Raw genomic sequence first — 13,650 nt, forward strand, 5'->3', positions numbered from 1 at the left:
CAAAGCTATCCTGAGGTCGCGCCTCTTCCCTCCGAAGCGCCTTCTGGTCTGGCCCACGGGACACGGGCGGCGGGGCCGACCCGGTGGTCCGGCTCACCAGAAAAAAGCCTTTTTTTTTTTCTGTGGATGTGGGATTTTTTAATCTCCGGCCCAGCTGGAGCTCGGGCACGGCGCGGAGAGCCCAGGAGTTCCCGAGGAGCAGCGGGAGGCCTTCGCGGGAGGCCTTCCCGAGAGGCTGGATCCCAGTTCGGCAGTTCTGGGCTGGGGCCCTACCGCGGCCGGCTGGACCACTCAACGAGCTGGGCCCTCGTGGGAGTTGATACCGCTACAAAACCCTGAAGTTCAAATACTCGATTTTTTTTTTTTATTTTTTTTTTCAGTTCAATAACCTAAACAAAAGGAAACAAATCCCACAAACAAGCAAAAAACCCCAGCCCACCACAAACGACAAAACAAACCCACCAGGAAACTCTGTGTGAGAAGGTGCATCCCCTGGGAGAACACATCAGCTCTTTAATGGTGGTTGCATCTCTTCCAGAGACAGGGAATTGATTTCACCGATGAGATAGTGCTAGTCAGAGGCTGTTTGTGCTTTTCTGTACAACCCCTTGCAAACTACAACGTGACAAACCTCTGTCCTGATGCGTACATTTCTGTAACACTAGGGAATTTACCCTGCCTTCCAGGGGTGGTTGACATGTTCACATTGCTTCTGGAGAGTATTGCATCTGCTCCACATACATGAAAGAATTTGCACAGGGCTGTTCAGTGACTCTGCTCTAAGAAGAGCAGGACACCCAGGACTCCCCAGAATCTCATTCAGTGGTTCCTAGCTTTCTGTTTTAACCACGAGGCCATCCTTCCTCACTTACATAAATGAGAATAGTGTTCTTCCTCTACCTTAGATGTAAGATGCAAAATCAGATGTAAGATACTAAATGGAAACAAATTCTGTCATAATTTCTTTCTTTACCTTTTACTTCTTCATGATTACTACTAGTTTTTGGGGGGGCTTCTTTTCCTAGTCATGTTCAATAAAAAAATGTGGGGAGAAAAAAAAAATCTCTGCTTGAGCTTATCCACCATCAGTGTTTTATGGTGATACTACTTATGACCAAGTTAAGATTTTGAAGCCTTTTCTTTAGGCCTCTTGTAGGAAAAGATACATTAGTTCTAAGTGTAAGCCTTAAGACAGATTCCACCCCACCCTTAAATAGGAAATACGTGTTTCTTGTAGGACTGTGTACCCTCAATTTATTAAGGAGCTGATGCATCTTGAAGGTCTAGGACATAGTTGAGGGGGAGGAAATCTGTCTCAAGTTTTCTTCAATTAATAATGATGAGTTTGCTAGACTCTTTTTCCAGGAGATGCTTTTGAAAGTCAGAAGAGACAAACATATGTGTATTTCTAAGTCAACAATTGAGCAAAAAGGTTCTTGTAGTAAACCTACTTGGATTCATGTGTTCTGCAGTTAATTTACATCATTGTCCAGAGTCAAGCTTTCCAAGAACTTGCAAAGGCCAGAACAGGGTCAGTGGTCTGGTATGATATTATTGTTCAAAAAATGGCAGTGGGTGTTTTTGGGGGGGTGATTCACAGAATCACAGAATTGTCAGGGACCTCAAAGATCATGTAGTTCCAATCCCCCTGCCATGGGCCTATTTCATATCTCAACACAGATAAAATCTCTTTAAAGTTATGGGAAAAGAATACTCATCATAGATAACTTATGTGTGATGGCACTTCTCTTTTAATTAGGAGCTACTGCTTTTGACACTTTCAAACTTGGAAGGCAGAGACAAATACAAAACTGTTTATGGTACCTTCAAAGTTCTGTAGCAGGATTTTCAGTAAGCTAATGGGGAAGGTCCTGGTTTACACAGTCCTTAGTTTGTAAGGAAAATTAGGATCTCCTATAAACCAAAGCATAACCTTTTCAAGTTTTTGTTGTTCTTTTTGGTCAGTTGGATAAAACAATAGGTACAAGTGGTACAAGGAAGGCAGAAAGAACATGGGGTGAATTTGTGAGCCATAATTCACTTCTCAGCAAACAAAGGGCATGATGCCAGACAAATACAGCCATAAAGGAGCCTTGTCTTGGGGCAGGCTGTGATTGTTCATAGACAGGTGGCTGCTTACCAGTTCATAAAAAATACTTCTGGGTACCTTTCCCTCCACTGTGGCATATTCACTTGAATTATGCCTGCCTAAGACAGGACAAGATTAAGTTCTCTAGCTTTGAACAGGTTTTCTGCATTTGAAAGGGATGAAACTTTGAATTCTGGATCTGATCTCTTGTGTGCAAAACTTTTTTTATACACTGAGAAGGATGAGGGTGGGAGTGAATCGGTAGCTTTGTGCTGTGGGATACAGAACTTGGTTCTAGCCCTAGAATTGGGCTGTATCTGTAGAAACACAGTAATGCATGGAAATTCTCATTTTTAGAGGTTTAAATGGCTTCCTAGTGGCTCCATTAGGTAAAGAAACTGTATAAGTAGCTTGTAAAATCCAGACCTATTGTACAGAGCAGCTTTTTGTGCCACAGATGCTGACCCGATTTGTGTACAGCACATTTTGTTTAGTGTTTGAGAAGACAGAACTTTACCACAGGCAGATGACTCTTGTACTGAGCAAGACGTGGAGACCATCTCTTGGATGGGGGTGGGGTTCTGCCTATAGCTACCCAGAGTGTTGAATTTTCTAGATTAGTTCTTGCCACTGACTGGTCTTGATGTCTAGAGCCAACATTCTGGTTTCTACATCCCTTAATTTGAATTCTCCTCCTCTTTTCTGTCACACTTTAAACACCTTGTCCTCCTGTATTCATATTCTGTCTTACTGGTTTGCATTGGTCTTAAAAGTACCATGGCATGTTACTGTAATACTGGAGTAGAGTATTAGGGACACTGTTAGAGTCCTTCTCTAAGAGAAAAACAGCTACTGCTGTGAATGAATCCCTTGCAGAAGAGGGAAGCAGAACTTCCTTTTATTTGTTCCCTTGGTGAAATAAAGGTATGAGTAATCCATTGCTGTCAGTATGTTTGGCCACTTCTCCATAACCCTTTTTACTTATTAAATGTACATGTTTGTTATATACTCATATAATACAAACATCATGACCACACGGTGCAGTAGCCAGTGTTCACACAAAGGGATATCTCTGCCTATAGGCCTAAGGGTTTCCCAACAGGCAACTGCCATCCTGCAGTTATCACATGCACAAACAGGCTGGATTCATGCAACACAGATTTATGCACGTGATTTTAAGTCCTCTGGGCAATTGAGGCATGGTGCCTAGCATCTCCAGGATCCTTGAGGCAGTCTTAAGTACATGTGCAGACAGATACTACACAGATGATCAGAATGAATGGATATTAAAGTGGCTAAGTAGTGGAAAGTCAGAAAATGCCAGAATTAGGAAATGCTTCTACGATCTTTATTCCACCTATGCATCTATATATTGATTTGTAATAATCTTAAAATAGATTGCATACCTTCCCTTCTCCTTCCACCATGGGATGATTGGTCCTTACTCAGTGTATTAAACCAGTCTTCCCTGGGGATGAATTAGAGTGCATGCTGAAGGAGAGTGTTGTCTGTTGAACTCTTAGCCTCCTGTGTTCCTATGAATGCAAGAAGAGAAGACATAATCTCATTGTTAAGGCAGCTGAATGTTCCTTTGGAGTAGCTGATTCTCTGCCAAGGAGCGTGATGCTGGGTGAGCCATTTATATCAATCTTTTAATAGTGGCTAGGTCAGCACTACTAATTTGTACATAAATAGCTACAGTTGTCAGGTGGGTGATGAGTTGTGACTTCTGACCATCATAGCTCTTTGATCCATATCTCCTAGTCTGCAGGATACTTTGTTCTCCCACTTGAAAATGTAGAAGAGAAGATGAGGAAATAAATATGTCTGTGGTTGCTAAAGTGTTCCTGTTGTAGCTTTTGCATTACGTTCCTCATTTTATAGATGACTACACATATGCATCTGCACCAAAGACTGCTAGAAGCTGCATCCTTAGAACACTCAAAGAATGCTTAGTACTACCAAAAACTGGGGTTTAGGTAATTTAGACTCCATAGATGTTAATTTATTACTACTTTGGTTTATAATCTGTAGAATTAAGCTAATATTCCTTCAGCTCACAGAACTGTTGAAGACACGGCGCTTGTGGACAATCCTGATGTTCTTGGTGCAAACACCACAGAGAAATCAGTATCTCTTCATTTGGCTCTTTACCTTTGCTGAGCTGAATTTAGTACTACATTGACTTTTCTTTACATTTTATTGCCCTGCCTTTTACAGCTGGCAAGGTAAGGGTGCTTCTTGTTATGTCATTGCTCAGCATTTACTGCAGTTTGCTTAGTTGCCCTGCATATGTTGAGAAACAGGACTGTGGGACAGTTACCCATGAGGCACACAAACTTGAACAAAACCCATGAAAGCATATAAGCTTGATCAAAAATTACCAAATTGGTATGAGCTTCTGGGTTTTGTTTCAGTGCAAGTTGCTGCACAAACTTGTTTTGCATAAATGTGAGCTATGTTAGTTGAGAGGGTAATTTTAACCATTCATTAAATTGAAGATGCTTTGACACTTAAATATGAGCTGTATGTGGAAGAAGAACAGGAGTGTCTTAGTGGGTGGAAGAGGGGACTGAGATAAATACTCCATCCTGCCTTTCTTCCTCCTCTTCTTCCTAATCTTTGCCCATTTGAAAGTTTATGTTTCTCCCTCTTCTCTTTCCCCTCCAGTCTTGCGAGGAGTATAATGCTCACTTTGAGCCACAAGTGGGACCAGCGTGGTCAAAAAGAAGCATGGAATAGTGCTGGAGCAGGGTGAGAAAAGATTATTGCCTTGCTGTCGTTTTGTTGTTGGCAAGTGTCATGGAAAAAGGGGTAGAATCAAGAGGGGAAGATGGAGGTTGGGACTGAAGTACATGAATAGAGCTAAAGAGGTTTTGAGAAAGAAGGACCATGGAAAGGTGTAGGTAATAGGTAGCCAAAAACGGGCATGAGCTTTGCTGTAGAATTTGTCTGGTGATTTTAAGGGAGAAAGGGAAGAGGGAGCACAGGTTTTTGTGCTCCAGGCCAGAGCCTCTAGAGACTGCCAGTTCAGTCATTGCTACTGCACAAATGTGCCATTTTGCATGGCTGCCTTTCCTGTCTGCACATCAGCTTGGTCTCAGCAGACCCTCTCTTCCAGGGCCACTTCCATTAGTGGGCAGTGACATTGAGGCCTTTCTAGGAAAGCAGTAGGATTGTCTTACTTGAGGTGCCTTAATTTGCAACAAGAGAGTACATATGGCACTGAGATGAGATGTAGCATGCTGGAGCCCTTCTTTATAGACAGTAATGAGGTTCCTCTCAAGCAAAGGACTCACTCAGCTTTCCTATTTGGAAAAAAAACAACAGCTCCGTTGCCCAGAGCTGGTTCCAGCTAATGAGTAGTGTGGAAAAGTGGTGAATCAGGTCTTGAGCTCAGCCCTAGCACTGGCAGGGGCAGCACTGTGGGCGTCCAATTTACTAGCCAAAGTTTAGCCATCATTTTGTCTTGTAACTGACCATAAATCTCATACATTTGAAATACCATTTGTGTAACAGCCCAGTAGATTTAGTTCTGAGCACAGTGGAGGCTGTGTTTTTAATAAAAGGTCATGTTTATAAATATTCAAGTAATATACACATAGTGGTAGCTCCTACTGAAAGGACAAACTGAGCAAATTATTATTGTAGTCATAAAGAAGCTTATGAGACAATTCTGTGTTTAATAAAAGCAAAATAAGGCCTGATCCTGTAGGGTGCTGGATGCTTTTTGACCAGTTTTTGAAGCACTCTAGCACCGCACAGAGTTGAGACCCTGAAATCATTAAGTGAAGAGCAGAGTGTAGGAAATAAAGTACAAGAGCAACTTGCTTGTTCTTACTGATATCTCTTGTTGCCCTGAAACTTGGGTATGTTTATTTCTTGTTTGTGATAGCTGGTTATAATAACTCCAATAGTGGTCTCTGTTGATTTTATGTTTATGACATTTGTCATATGTGCTGGCTTTGGATACACAGTTTCAAAGTTTTCTGCTGAGGTGAACCAGAATTTGTTCTCTGCGTGTTTCATGCTGTGTCTTCTGTTGCTGCAGTGTCATATAAATGCAGCCGATGGTGTGTAGTAGCTGGGTGTGAGAGGCTAAGCTAAAACTTCAGCTGTTTCTGAAGATACTGCCTGCTGCTATCAAGAGGTTTGGATTAGCAATTTTAAGTGTAACAAGGACCTGTAGGACCTGTGTTTTTGAACTGCCTTCCTGAAGAGGGGGTGGAAATGTACATGCCTGGCTATTTTAGGAATTGTTCTTTCTTGAGTGTGCTTATAGTTTTATGACATGTGATCCCAGGGATATATGGATAATAAAGGTGAATTATCATCCTGGAGTGTTTGTGGGTTACGGATATTGGACATGAATGAGTCATGGCAAAACGGCACTAAGTTTAAAATATCATCAACAACAACAGAGAAAGGATCCCAATCGAGTGTCAGGCGTGTCACTAGAATTCTTAAGGGATTTGGGTACAGCTTGAAAGTTGCCTTTTTCACTGACATGGACACAACACACCAAGAAACCAGCAGGCATGCTCAAATCACCATCCAGCTTTCACGATGCCTCCTGCTGACTACTCTGTGAAGAAAGAGCTTTCTGCCAAAGCAACTGTTTGTTTTGTTTCAAAGCCCCAGTGGGCCCAGCCCTTCCTGCCCAGCAGCCAGAGCAGACTCCGTTCCTGCTTGGTTCCTGGCCTGGGAAGAGATTGCTTGCTGGCCCATGAGAGTGGTTCTCTGTAATTGGAATGCTGTGTAAGAGGATCTGTTTGGTTTGGGTTTTAATTGTTTGTTCTATTGAAGTTTGTTTGTTAAAGTGAGTATCTGGTCACAATGGAAACATGTTTTTTGAAGGCTGTGTGTTGCCAAGAGAGCAGGATAGAGCACTGATCATGATACTGCTTCTTCAGGAGCAGAAGTACATATGCCAGCTGTACAGGCTCTGTGGGGAGTGTCCTGATGTCACCTGTCTTCTGTTCTCCAGCTAAGCTCTGCTGGATCTGTGTCGTGTGGCTCCCTGCAGCTCTATAGGACAGTGAGGTGGAAGTCACTCAGCCTGTGATGTTGCCACAAAACCAAAAGTTAGATCTCATTTTCAGATTTCAGGGTCACCAAAGTTGGCTTTGAACAAGCCGATTTTGAGTACCTCTGGCAGTCTAGCCAATGAAGTAGAAGGGTCTAAGTGGGATTGTTTGGCCTTAGATTACTTCTCTGTGATGGTAAATTAGTGCAGAAACCTATGTCTGCCTCTAGTACTCGAGATGATTTAGCCAGCTTTGCAGCACACATGTATCTAGTCAGTTGTGTTGATTAATTAAAAAGTTTTCAACCTGCCAGTGTTGCCTGTAAATTAAAAAATATGCTTATCATCCTGCATTCCTATGCCATTTTCCCATCATTTGACAGGAGAACATGACACCTGCAGCTGTCATGAAGAGTGTGGGCAACAGCCTTGGTAGTCCTTTCTAGTGAGTGTGTGCCTGGTAATTTACATAATCATAACATAAATCATAATAACTCATTGTGTCTATCTGTGCCATGAGATGGCTCATCTTCTGAACCAGGGAAGATGAGTTTTGAAGCAAGATAATCTTGTTTAGAATTTATGGCTTGTGGAACTGGAGCATCTCATCACTATGTAATTGTGTTTGTATGTTGCAGTTTCTCTGCGTAGAACATAACACAAATAATCTCAGGTTTTCGTAGTAAACAGTTCAGGGTGAGAGAATTGTGTGAATGGGAAAATGGCATGGGAACACACTGACTTACTGTGATCAAAGACTGGAATTCCCTCTGTAACCAGTAAAACTGTCTGGCATGTTACATGCTCAGAGCTGCAGTGATTTGGGTTTGTTGAAAACACTTCTCAGTGAGGCTGATGTTACTCACTCTCCTGGCTAGGTCTGGCTTTGGACAGTGGAGTGAAACAAATGTTCCTAAGGAGAAGCATGAACTGAAGGTGTGAGGTTAAAACAAAATATCCCTTTCTGTCCTGGGGAGAGAGTCACAGAGTGATGATTTTTAAATCCTGCCTGTGAGATCAGTGTTACAAGCCTTGAGCTATGTGTAGCTAGGTCTGTGTCTACAGGGATGAGCATGTGTAGATGTCAGTGTACTTGCAGCCACAGCAGGGATTTCTGTTTTGCTTCCAAACTTTGGCTCTGTCTTGAAGTGGACACCCTTTGAACTGTTCTTTCTTCTGTAGCTATCTGTCTTCCATCTTTGCTGGAGACCCAGACTTGGCATTTTGCTGTGATCCAGTAACTGAGCAAGATGAACTGAGATTTCTGAGGAGAGGATTTAGGATGGACATTTCTAGTCAGGGGAACTGATCATCATCCTGTTGTTTGCTGTCCTGTGTGCTGCAGGTTGCTGTGTTGCAGAAATATGTTTGTAGGGCTCGTCTGCTAGCAATCGTCAGACTGCAGTGGAGGTCCCCACCAACTGTGGGCCCACCAGCAGCCAGGGACTACCCAGTGCCCAGGGCTCAGGTGTTTCCCCCTCAGCCCTTTATGTTGCCAGTGGGGAGAGAATTTCTCACCCCTACTGTGGCAGGCATATTTTGGAACAGTAAGAATATGTGAGTTTAGCAGGATGGGTTGGTAAGCTGTTCCCTGTTGGGTGATTGTCACCACATCAACTAATCCAGAACAGCCAGTGGCTGAAAACTGCTGTCTGTGACCACCTGTCCTTTGCCTTTCTGGCTTGCTTTCTTCTGTCTTGCTTCCAGTCTGCTTAAAAGAAGTGGCAGATGAAGAGACCTGCACTAGTGGTTATTTGATGCAGGTTTTGCTAAAATGCACTGACAGATACATATAGTTCTGGGTGCTGGTAGCTGTGCATGAATAAATATAACTACCCATGGCTGTGATGCGGCATCAAGCTACTGTAGATGTAAAGCATGCTTTTTAATAACTCTGCATGGTGAAATGGTTATAAATGTGTGACTTGCAGTGTAGACATGGGCTGATATACCACTCATTGGTACATTTGTAATTGTAAAAACAAGATTGTTCTTTGCCTGTGTTGTTTCTTTGCTGCCAAGCACAACAGAGAGCTAGAATGTTCTTATACCTTTAGCTTGTAACAAAATATTGTTGGTAATGTAGCAAAGAAATGTCTTAATTAAGTTTGCTACACAAAATCCCATAATGCTCTCTGAATATATATATATATTTATATATATATCTTGCTTATATATCTTGCTAGGGTTTCTTAATGACTTTTACCTCTGAATATAATCAAACCCAAAATTTCAGAATGTTTAAGAAACATTTCTGCATATTTTTTTCATCTGGATATAATGGAGCATAATTTAATACTATGGGCAGAGGAGGGGGTAAATGATGCATGTAATGATTGTTTTAACATTTACAAGAAAATAATTTATTTAAATTGGATTAAGCCTTAATATTCTAATAGTTTTCTACCTGATTTAACATGGGGGGGGGAGGGCAGGGGGTGGAGGGAGAAGGCGATTTCATGGTGAAGTGTTTTAAGTATTTAATATTTTCTTTTCTGTTTGATCATCTAGGCAACCTGCCCCACAGCCATGGAAATGTTCCTACTTACAAATGCTCATTGCTGTCTTTTACATTCCTCTCTGACAGTGAAGAGGTCATGCTAAATCAAGTTGATGGAGAAACCGAACATCATCACCCTGGACATCCAGGATGCTCAGATTAATTCTACCAAGAAAGAGGTGAGGAAACAGCAAATAATCTTTCGTATATTACTACTTTCAAGTATCCATTCGTTGTGGTGGCATCTCTGATATACAAATTCAGAGTGAACCAAAGAAGTAAGTACCTGCTTAGGATATGAGACCTCAGGGGCTTGTAGCATTTTTTCTGTCCCCAGCAGTTTTCCTACTAGCCTAATTATTTCTGCTGAGAATGGGTCTCTTGAGTCCAAGTCCAAACTTTGTCATCTTCATCCAAATCTTTTCTCCATTCCAGGAGAGGAATCAAGTGAGATAAATTCTGTATCTATATGCTCCTCCAGCTTTGAGTCTGCTGATTGAAATGTTTTGTTTATAGTAGATGCTGTTTGAATGAGGAAAAAAGCCTCCTACAGCCAAAGGAGCTCCATTAGTGGCAGAACCAGCAAGGCCTGGTTTTCTGTAGATCAGTGTCTCATAGTTTGATAGTGAATTACAATTGTCTCTTTTTTTCCTGCAATGGGGTAATTTGTTAGGTCTCTCTCCCATGTGGCTTCTTTAATGTTTCATAAGGTTTAAATTCACTTTTAGAGTCTCTTTCTTCTCCTAGCTATTTATTTTTCACAAAGAATGTGGGGATTTGAGACCTCTATACCTCTACAGCAGTTAGTTAAAGTAGAAATAAATTAAATGGAAACTCAATGTGTGACTACACAAACTTCAGTGTCCTAGCAAACCAAGCCAAAATGGTAGGATCTTGTTCAGTACATTGCCTGATTTGGGTCTGTATTTAAGTTCATACTTTCTGGGAGAATTAAATTTGGATTACTAAATTAGTTCTGTTCACCCAGCAGATCTCCTGTCATCAATGGAAGATGTTCTGGCTTTCTGAAGCATCAAAGAACAATTATGTAAATTCCTATTAAAATGACAAATTTCCTTCCAGTCCCATTTTCATTAGAGTCAATTGTAAGTTGCTCATCCCCTTCAAGAGGAGCTAGATTTGCTTTTACACATCACTGCTCAGAGGCTGGGGCAGGCTGACTGTCATCTACATACTGTCAAATGCTGCTGTGTAAACCAGAAAGAATTCTCAATTCCAGTTTCAGATCCCAAAGCTGGGGAGTGGAGCATGTGAAATCTCATATTTGTAAACTGAGCAATTTACCTGTGTATATTATGGTGATGTAGTACTCCTGGAATTCCATGATACCTTTTTTTTTCTGCAACAGATTCACTTTTAAAACTTAAAAGTGCACTTCAGATAAATGGAAGGTTACATCTTAACCACACTCTTAGTGTCTGCATAAACTTCTGTTTACTTGGGATGTATAATATTAGTAGAGTACTTCTCACTTTAAAGTTTATGGGTTTCTTTCTTCTCCTCCTTAATTCTTTGAGGTGTCAGTACTGAGAAAGATGAATCATTTGTTAGTGGGTGGCCTGACACATGATGAAATCACTACCTGACACTTCAATGACTTGCAGTGTTGTTCTGTGAACATTCAGTAAAGTGCAGATGATGTGATGTTGCAGTTCTGTGGGTAGTGTTTTTTTGGTTTGTTTCATTTCTTTTTTTCCAAATGGATGAAATGCTTTATCATCATAGTGTGTGAGAACTTCCCCATTCGGCATGAATAGCCTTTGCCTATTATTAAGAGTGATTCAGAAGCTCTGATGTAGGGAAAAAATAGAACACATCTGCAACTGGCAGGGAAGAACTTTGTATTTCTCCTGAGAATCAATGGAAAAACAGAACTCAATCCACTTTTTTTGAGGGGGGATGGGAGAGGGAAAACAGAGAAAATTCTTGGCTTGAGTGTCAATACAGTCTGGAGCATTGCAAATCTCTATTATGTTACAAACTAGGTGCACCTAAGGGGTAGCTCTGTGCTGGCCACAGGCTTAACCCCTGAGCAGGGCCATGGTCTCAGCCCAAGGGTATGAATTGGTGTCTGACAATAAAGTAATTGGCAATAAACAAACAGCTCTTTGACAATAAGCTGGAAAGCTTTACGTATTTTTTAAAAAGTAATTTTAGTTCTAGTGCCTTCACTCCAGTAAGTAGTTCTGCAAACATATAGGTTAGACTTTTTGCTCTAGTGAACTTACCCTTGAATACATTTTTTTCTTTTCCCTTCCCCTTCTCCTTCCCCTTCCTCTTCACCTCTATACCTGTTTTCTATGTGCTCCCCTCCCCCCAGCAGTCCTTATAGGGGTTTCAGGCTATTAAGAGATTTTTCCACCTCACACAGTTTGAAATTTGAGCAATGTTAATCCATCTCCTTTCTGAAGCCACATCACTCAACTATTCAGATGTGCTCCTGTAAGCATATTATCACAAGCTGGGAACTTGTAGGTGTAGATGTGCCTCCCAGTACCAAGTCTGGCACCTAAAAGGTGGCTTCAGGGTTTTCTAGTACCTTAACTGGTTTCTCCCTTTGCTTCCTCAGAAGCTTAAGTACTTTTTCCAGTGAATCCAGTCTTTTCTTCTCTCATTCTTTGAACTTACTTGGTTTGATGTTTTTTTTCTCTCTTGATTGCTTTTGTGTAGTCCTCATAACTCTGCATCTCCAGTTCCTGACGTGTCTGTCATCATGATACTTTGGAGAATGTACTCTTCACGGATCTATGTGGGTCAAACAGAACTAAATACTTGTGAAACTAAGGTCATAAGGGAAGAGTGGAAGAGCTGGCAAATAAGCCCACTTTCCAAGTAAACATACAAGGTATATCTTGTGGGATATTCTCCCTCTCTAGTGGCTAATTTGGGTATCCTTCATTTTGCCTTGCCTCTAAACTAACTATTCCACAGCTACTACTGGAAAAGAGCAAGTGACCTGCAAAGGTAACAAAACTGTCTTAATTGCATATTTGCAGTTTGATATTGTATGTTCCTCCCCATCTCTGTCCCAGCATGCAAACATCAGATCATCACTAGAAGAAGGATTTCCACTACAGGTAGACTTACCATCTTTCCTTGACTTCTGTTTACAAATCAAATTATCTGTCAGATTGTCCTTGGATCCTGCTAATTCATCTCAGCTTCCCAGAGTGCCCTGGCTCTTGTGGGATGATTGGGAACTTGGCTTTGCTCCTGAGAGGCAACTTCCTCCATCTTAACATGGAGGACTGCTCCTCAATTCCTATCAAGCCATAAGAATTCAGAAATTCATTGTAAACTTCGATGGTCGCATGAGGCAATTTCCCCTGTGTACAGGTCTGCCTGAGGAAAGGACTACTGAGAGCAAGGGGAGTCTGCCCACCCCTGCTGATCTGATGAGGAAGCTCTTTTTAGACCACTGCTAAATGTGAGCCAGGAAAAAGGAGCGAGAGCAGCGCAAACAGTTTAAATACCAGGCATTGGCTAGTGCAGCCTGAAGTGCAGGTCCAAGATGGTTTAAGCTGATCCAAACCAGAGCCTGGCTTTGTATCATTGACTTTGTGTCATGTATATCCCTACCTCATCTCTTGCACCAGTGCTGGTGTTTGTTTGGCTCCACAGGGAGCTGAACTGGAGCTGAGCTTCAGGATTTTTTGAGTTAGTACTGTCTTTCCTGAAGCAGGTCAGTGTGGGACCAGACAAGCATCTTTGCTGGCACAAAAAGGGCAGCAGCTGGTGATGGTGGGGCTGTGGCAGCCCCAGCTTAGGTCGGATTAGACTGCCATGGAACCACAGTATCGTTTGGAGTACGCACATGAGCAACTCTGGGAGATCTGAGGGGACAGTACCTCCAGGCAGTAGGGGGGGCATTGCAGTAATAATCTCTCCCAGTAGTGCAGCTGATCCAGAGATAATATTTGTCTGCAGCCTGAAATAAATTGTAGAAGAACTTCCTGAACACATTAGAAAGACCTAAAAGTTTGCTATCAGTGTTCTGTAAAACAAGTTAATTCA

At 41.8% G+C, this 13,650-nt stretch overlaps 1 long non-coding RNA gene across 2 annotated transcripts in view; it reads left to right on the plus strand.

The window, feature by feature from the left end:
• The first annotated feature begins 1,001 nt into the window (after window positions 1–1,001).
• The window catches only part of LOC137452394 (uncharacterized), a 48,451-nt gene continuing 35,802 nt past the window's right edge, over window positions 1,002–13,650 (plus strand). For both annotated transcript variants that reach the window (XR_010990066.1, XR_010990067.1), the window contains exons 1-4: window positions 1,002–1,531; window positions 3,613–3,719; window positions 4,760–4,843; window positions 9,703–9,794. This is a non-coding gene — a long non-coding RNA (uncharacterized lncRNA). The remainder of the gene's footprint in view (window positions 1,532–3,612; window positions 3,720–4,759; window positions 4,844–9,702; window positions 9,795–13,650) is intronic.

Source organism: Melanerpes formicivorus, unplaced genomic scaffold (assembly GCF_026170545.1).
Source record: "Melanerpes formicivorus ecotype bairdi unplaced genomic scaffold, bMelFor1.0.p_v2 SCAF_53, whole genome shotgun sequence".
NCBI classification, from domain to species: domain Eukaryota; kingdom Metazoa; phylum Chordata; class Aves; order Piciformes; family Picidae; genus Melanerpes; species Melanerpes formicivorus.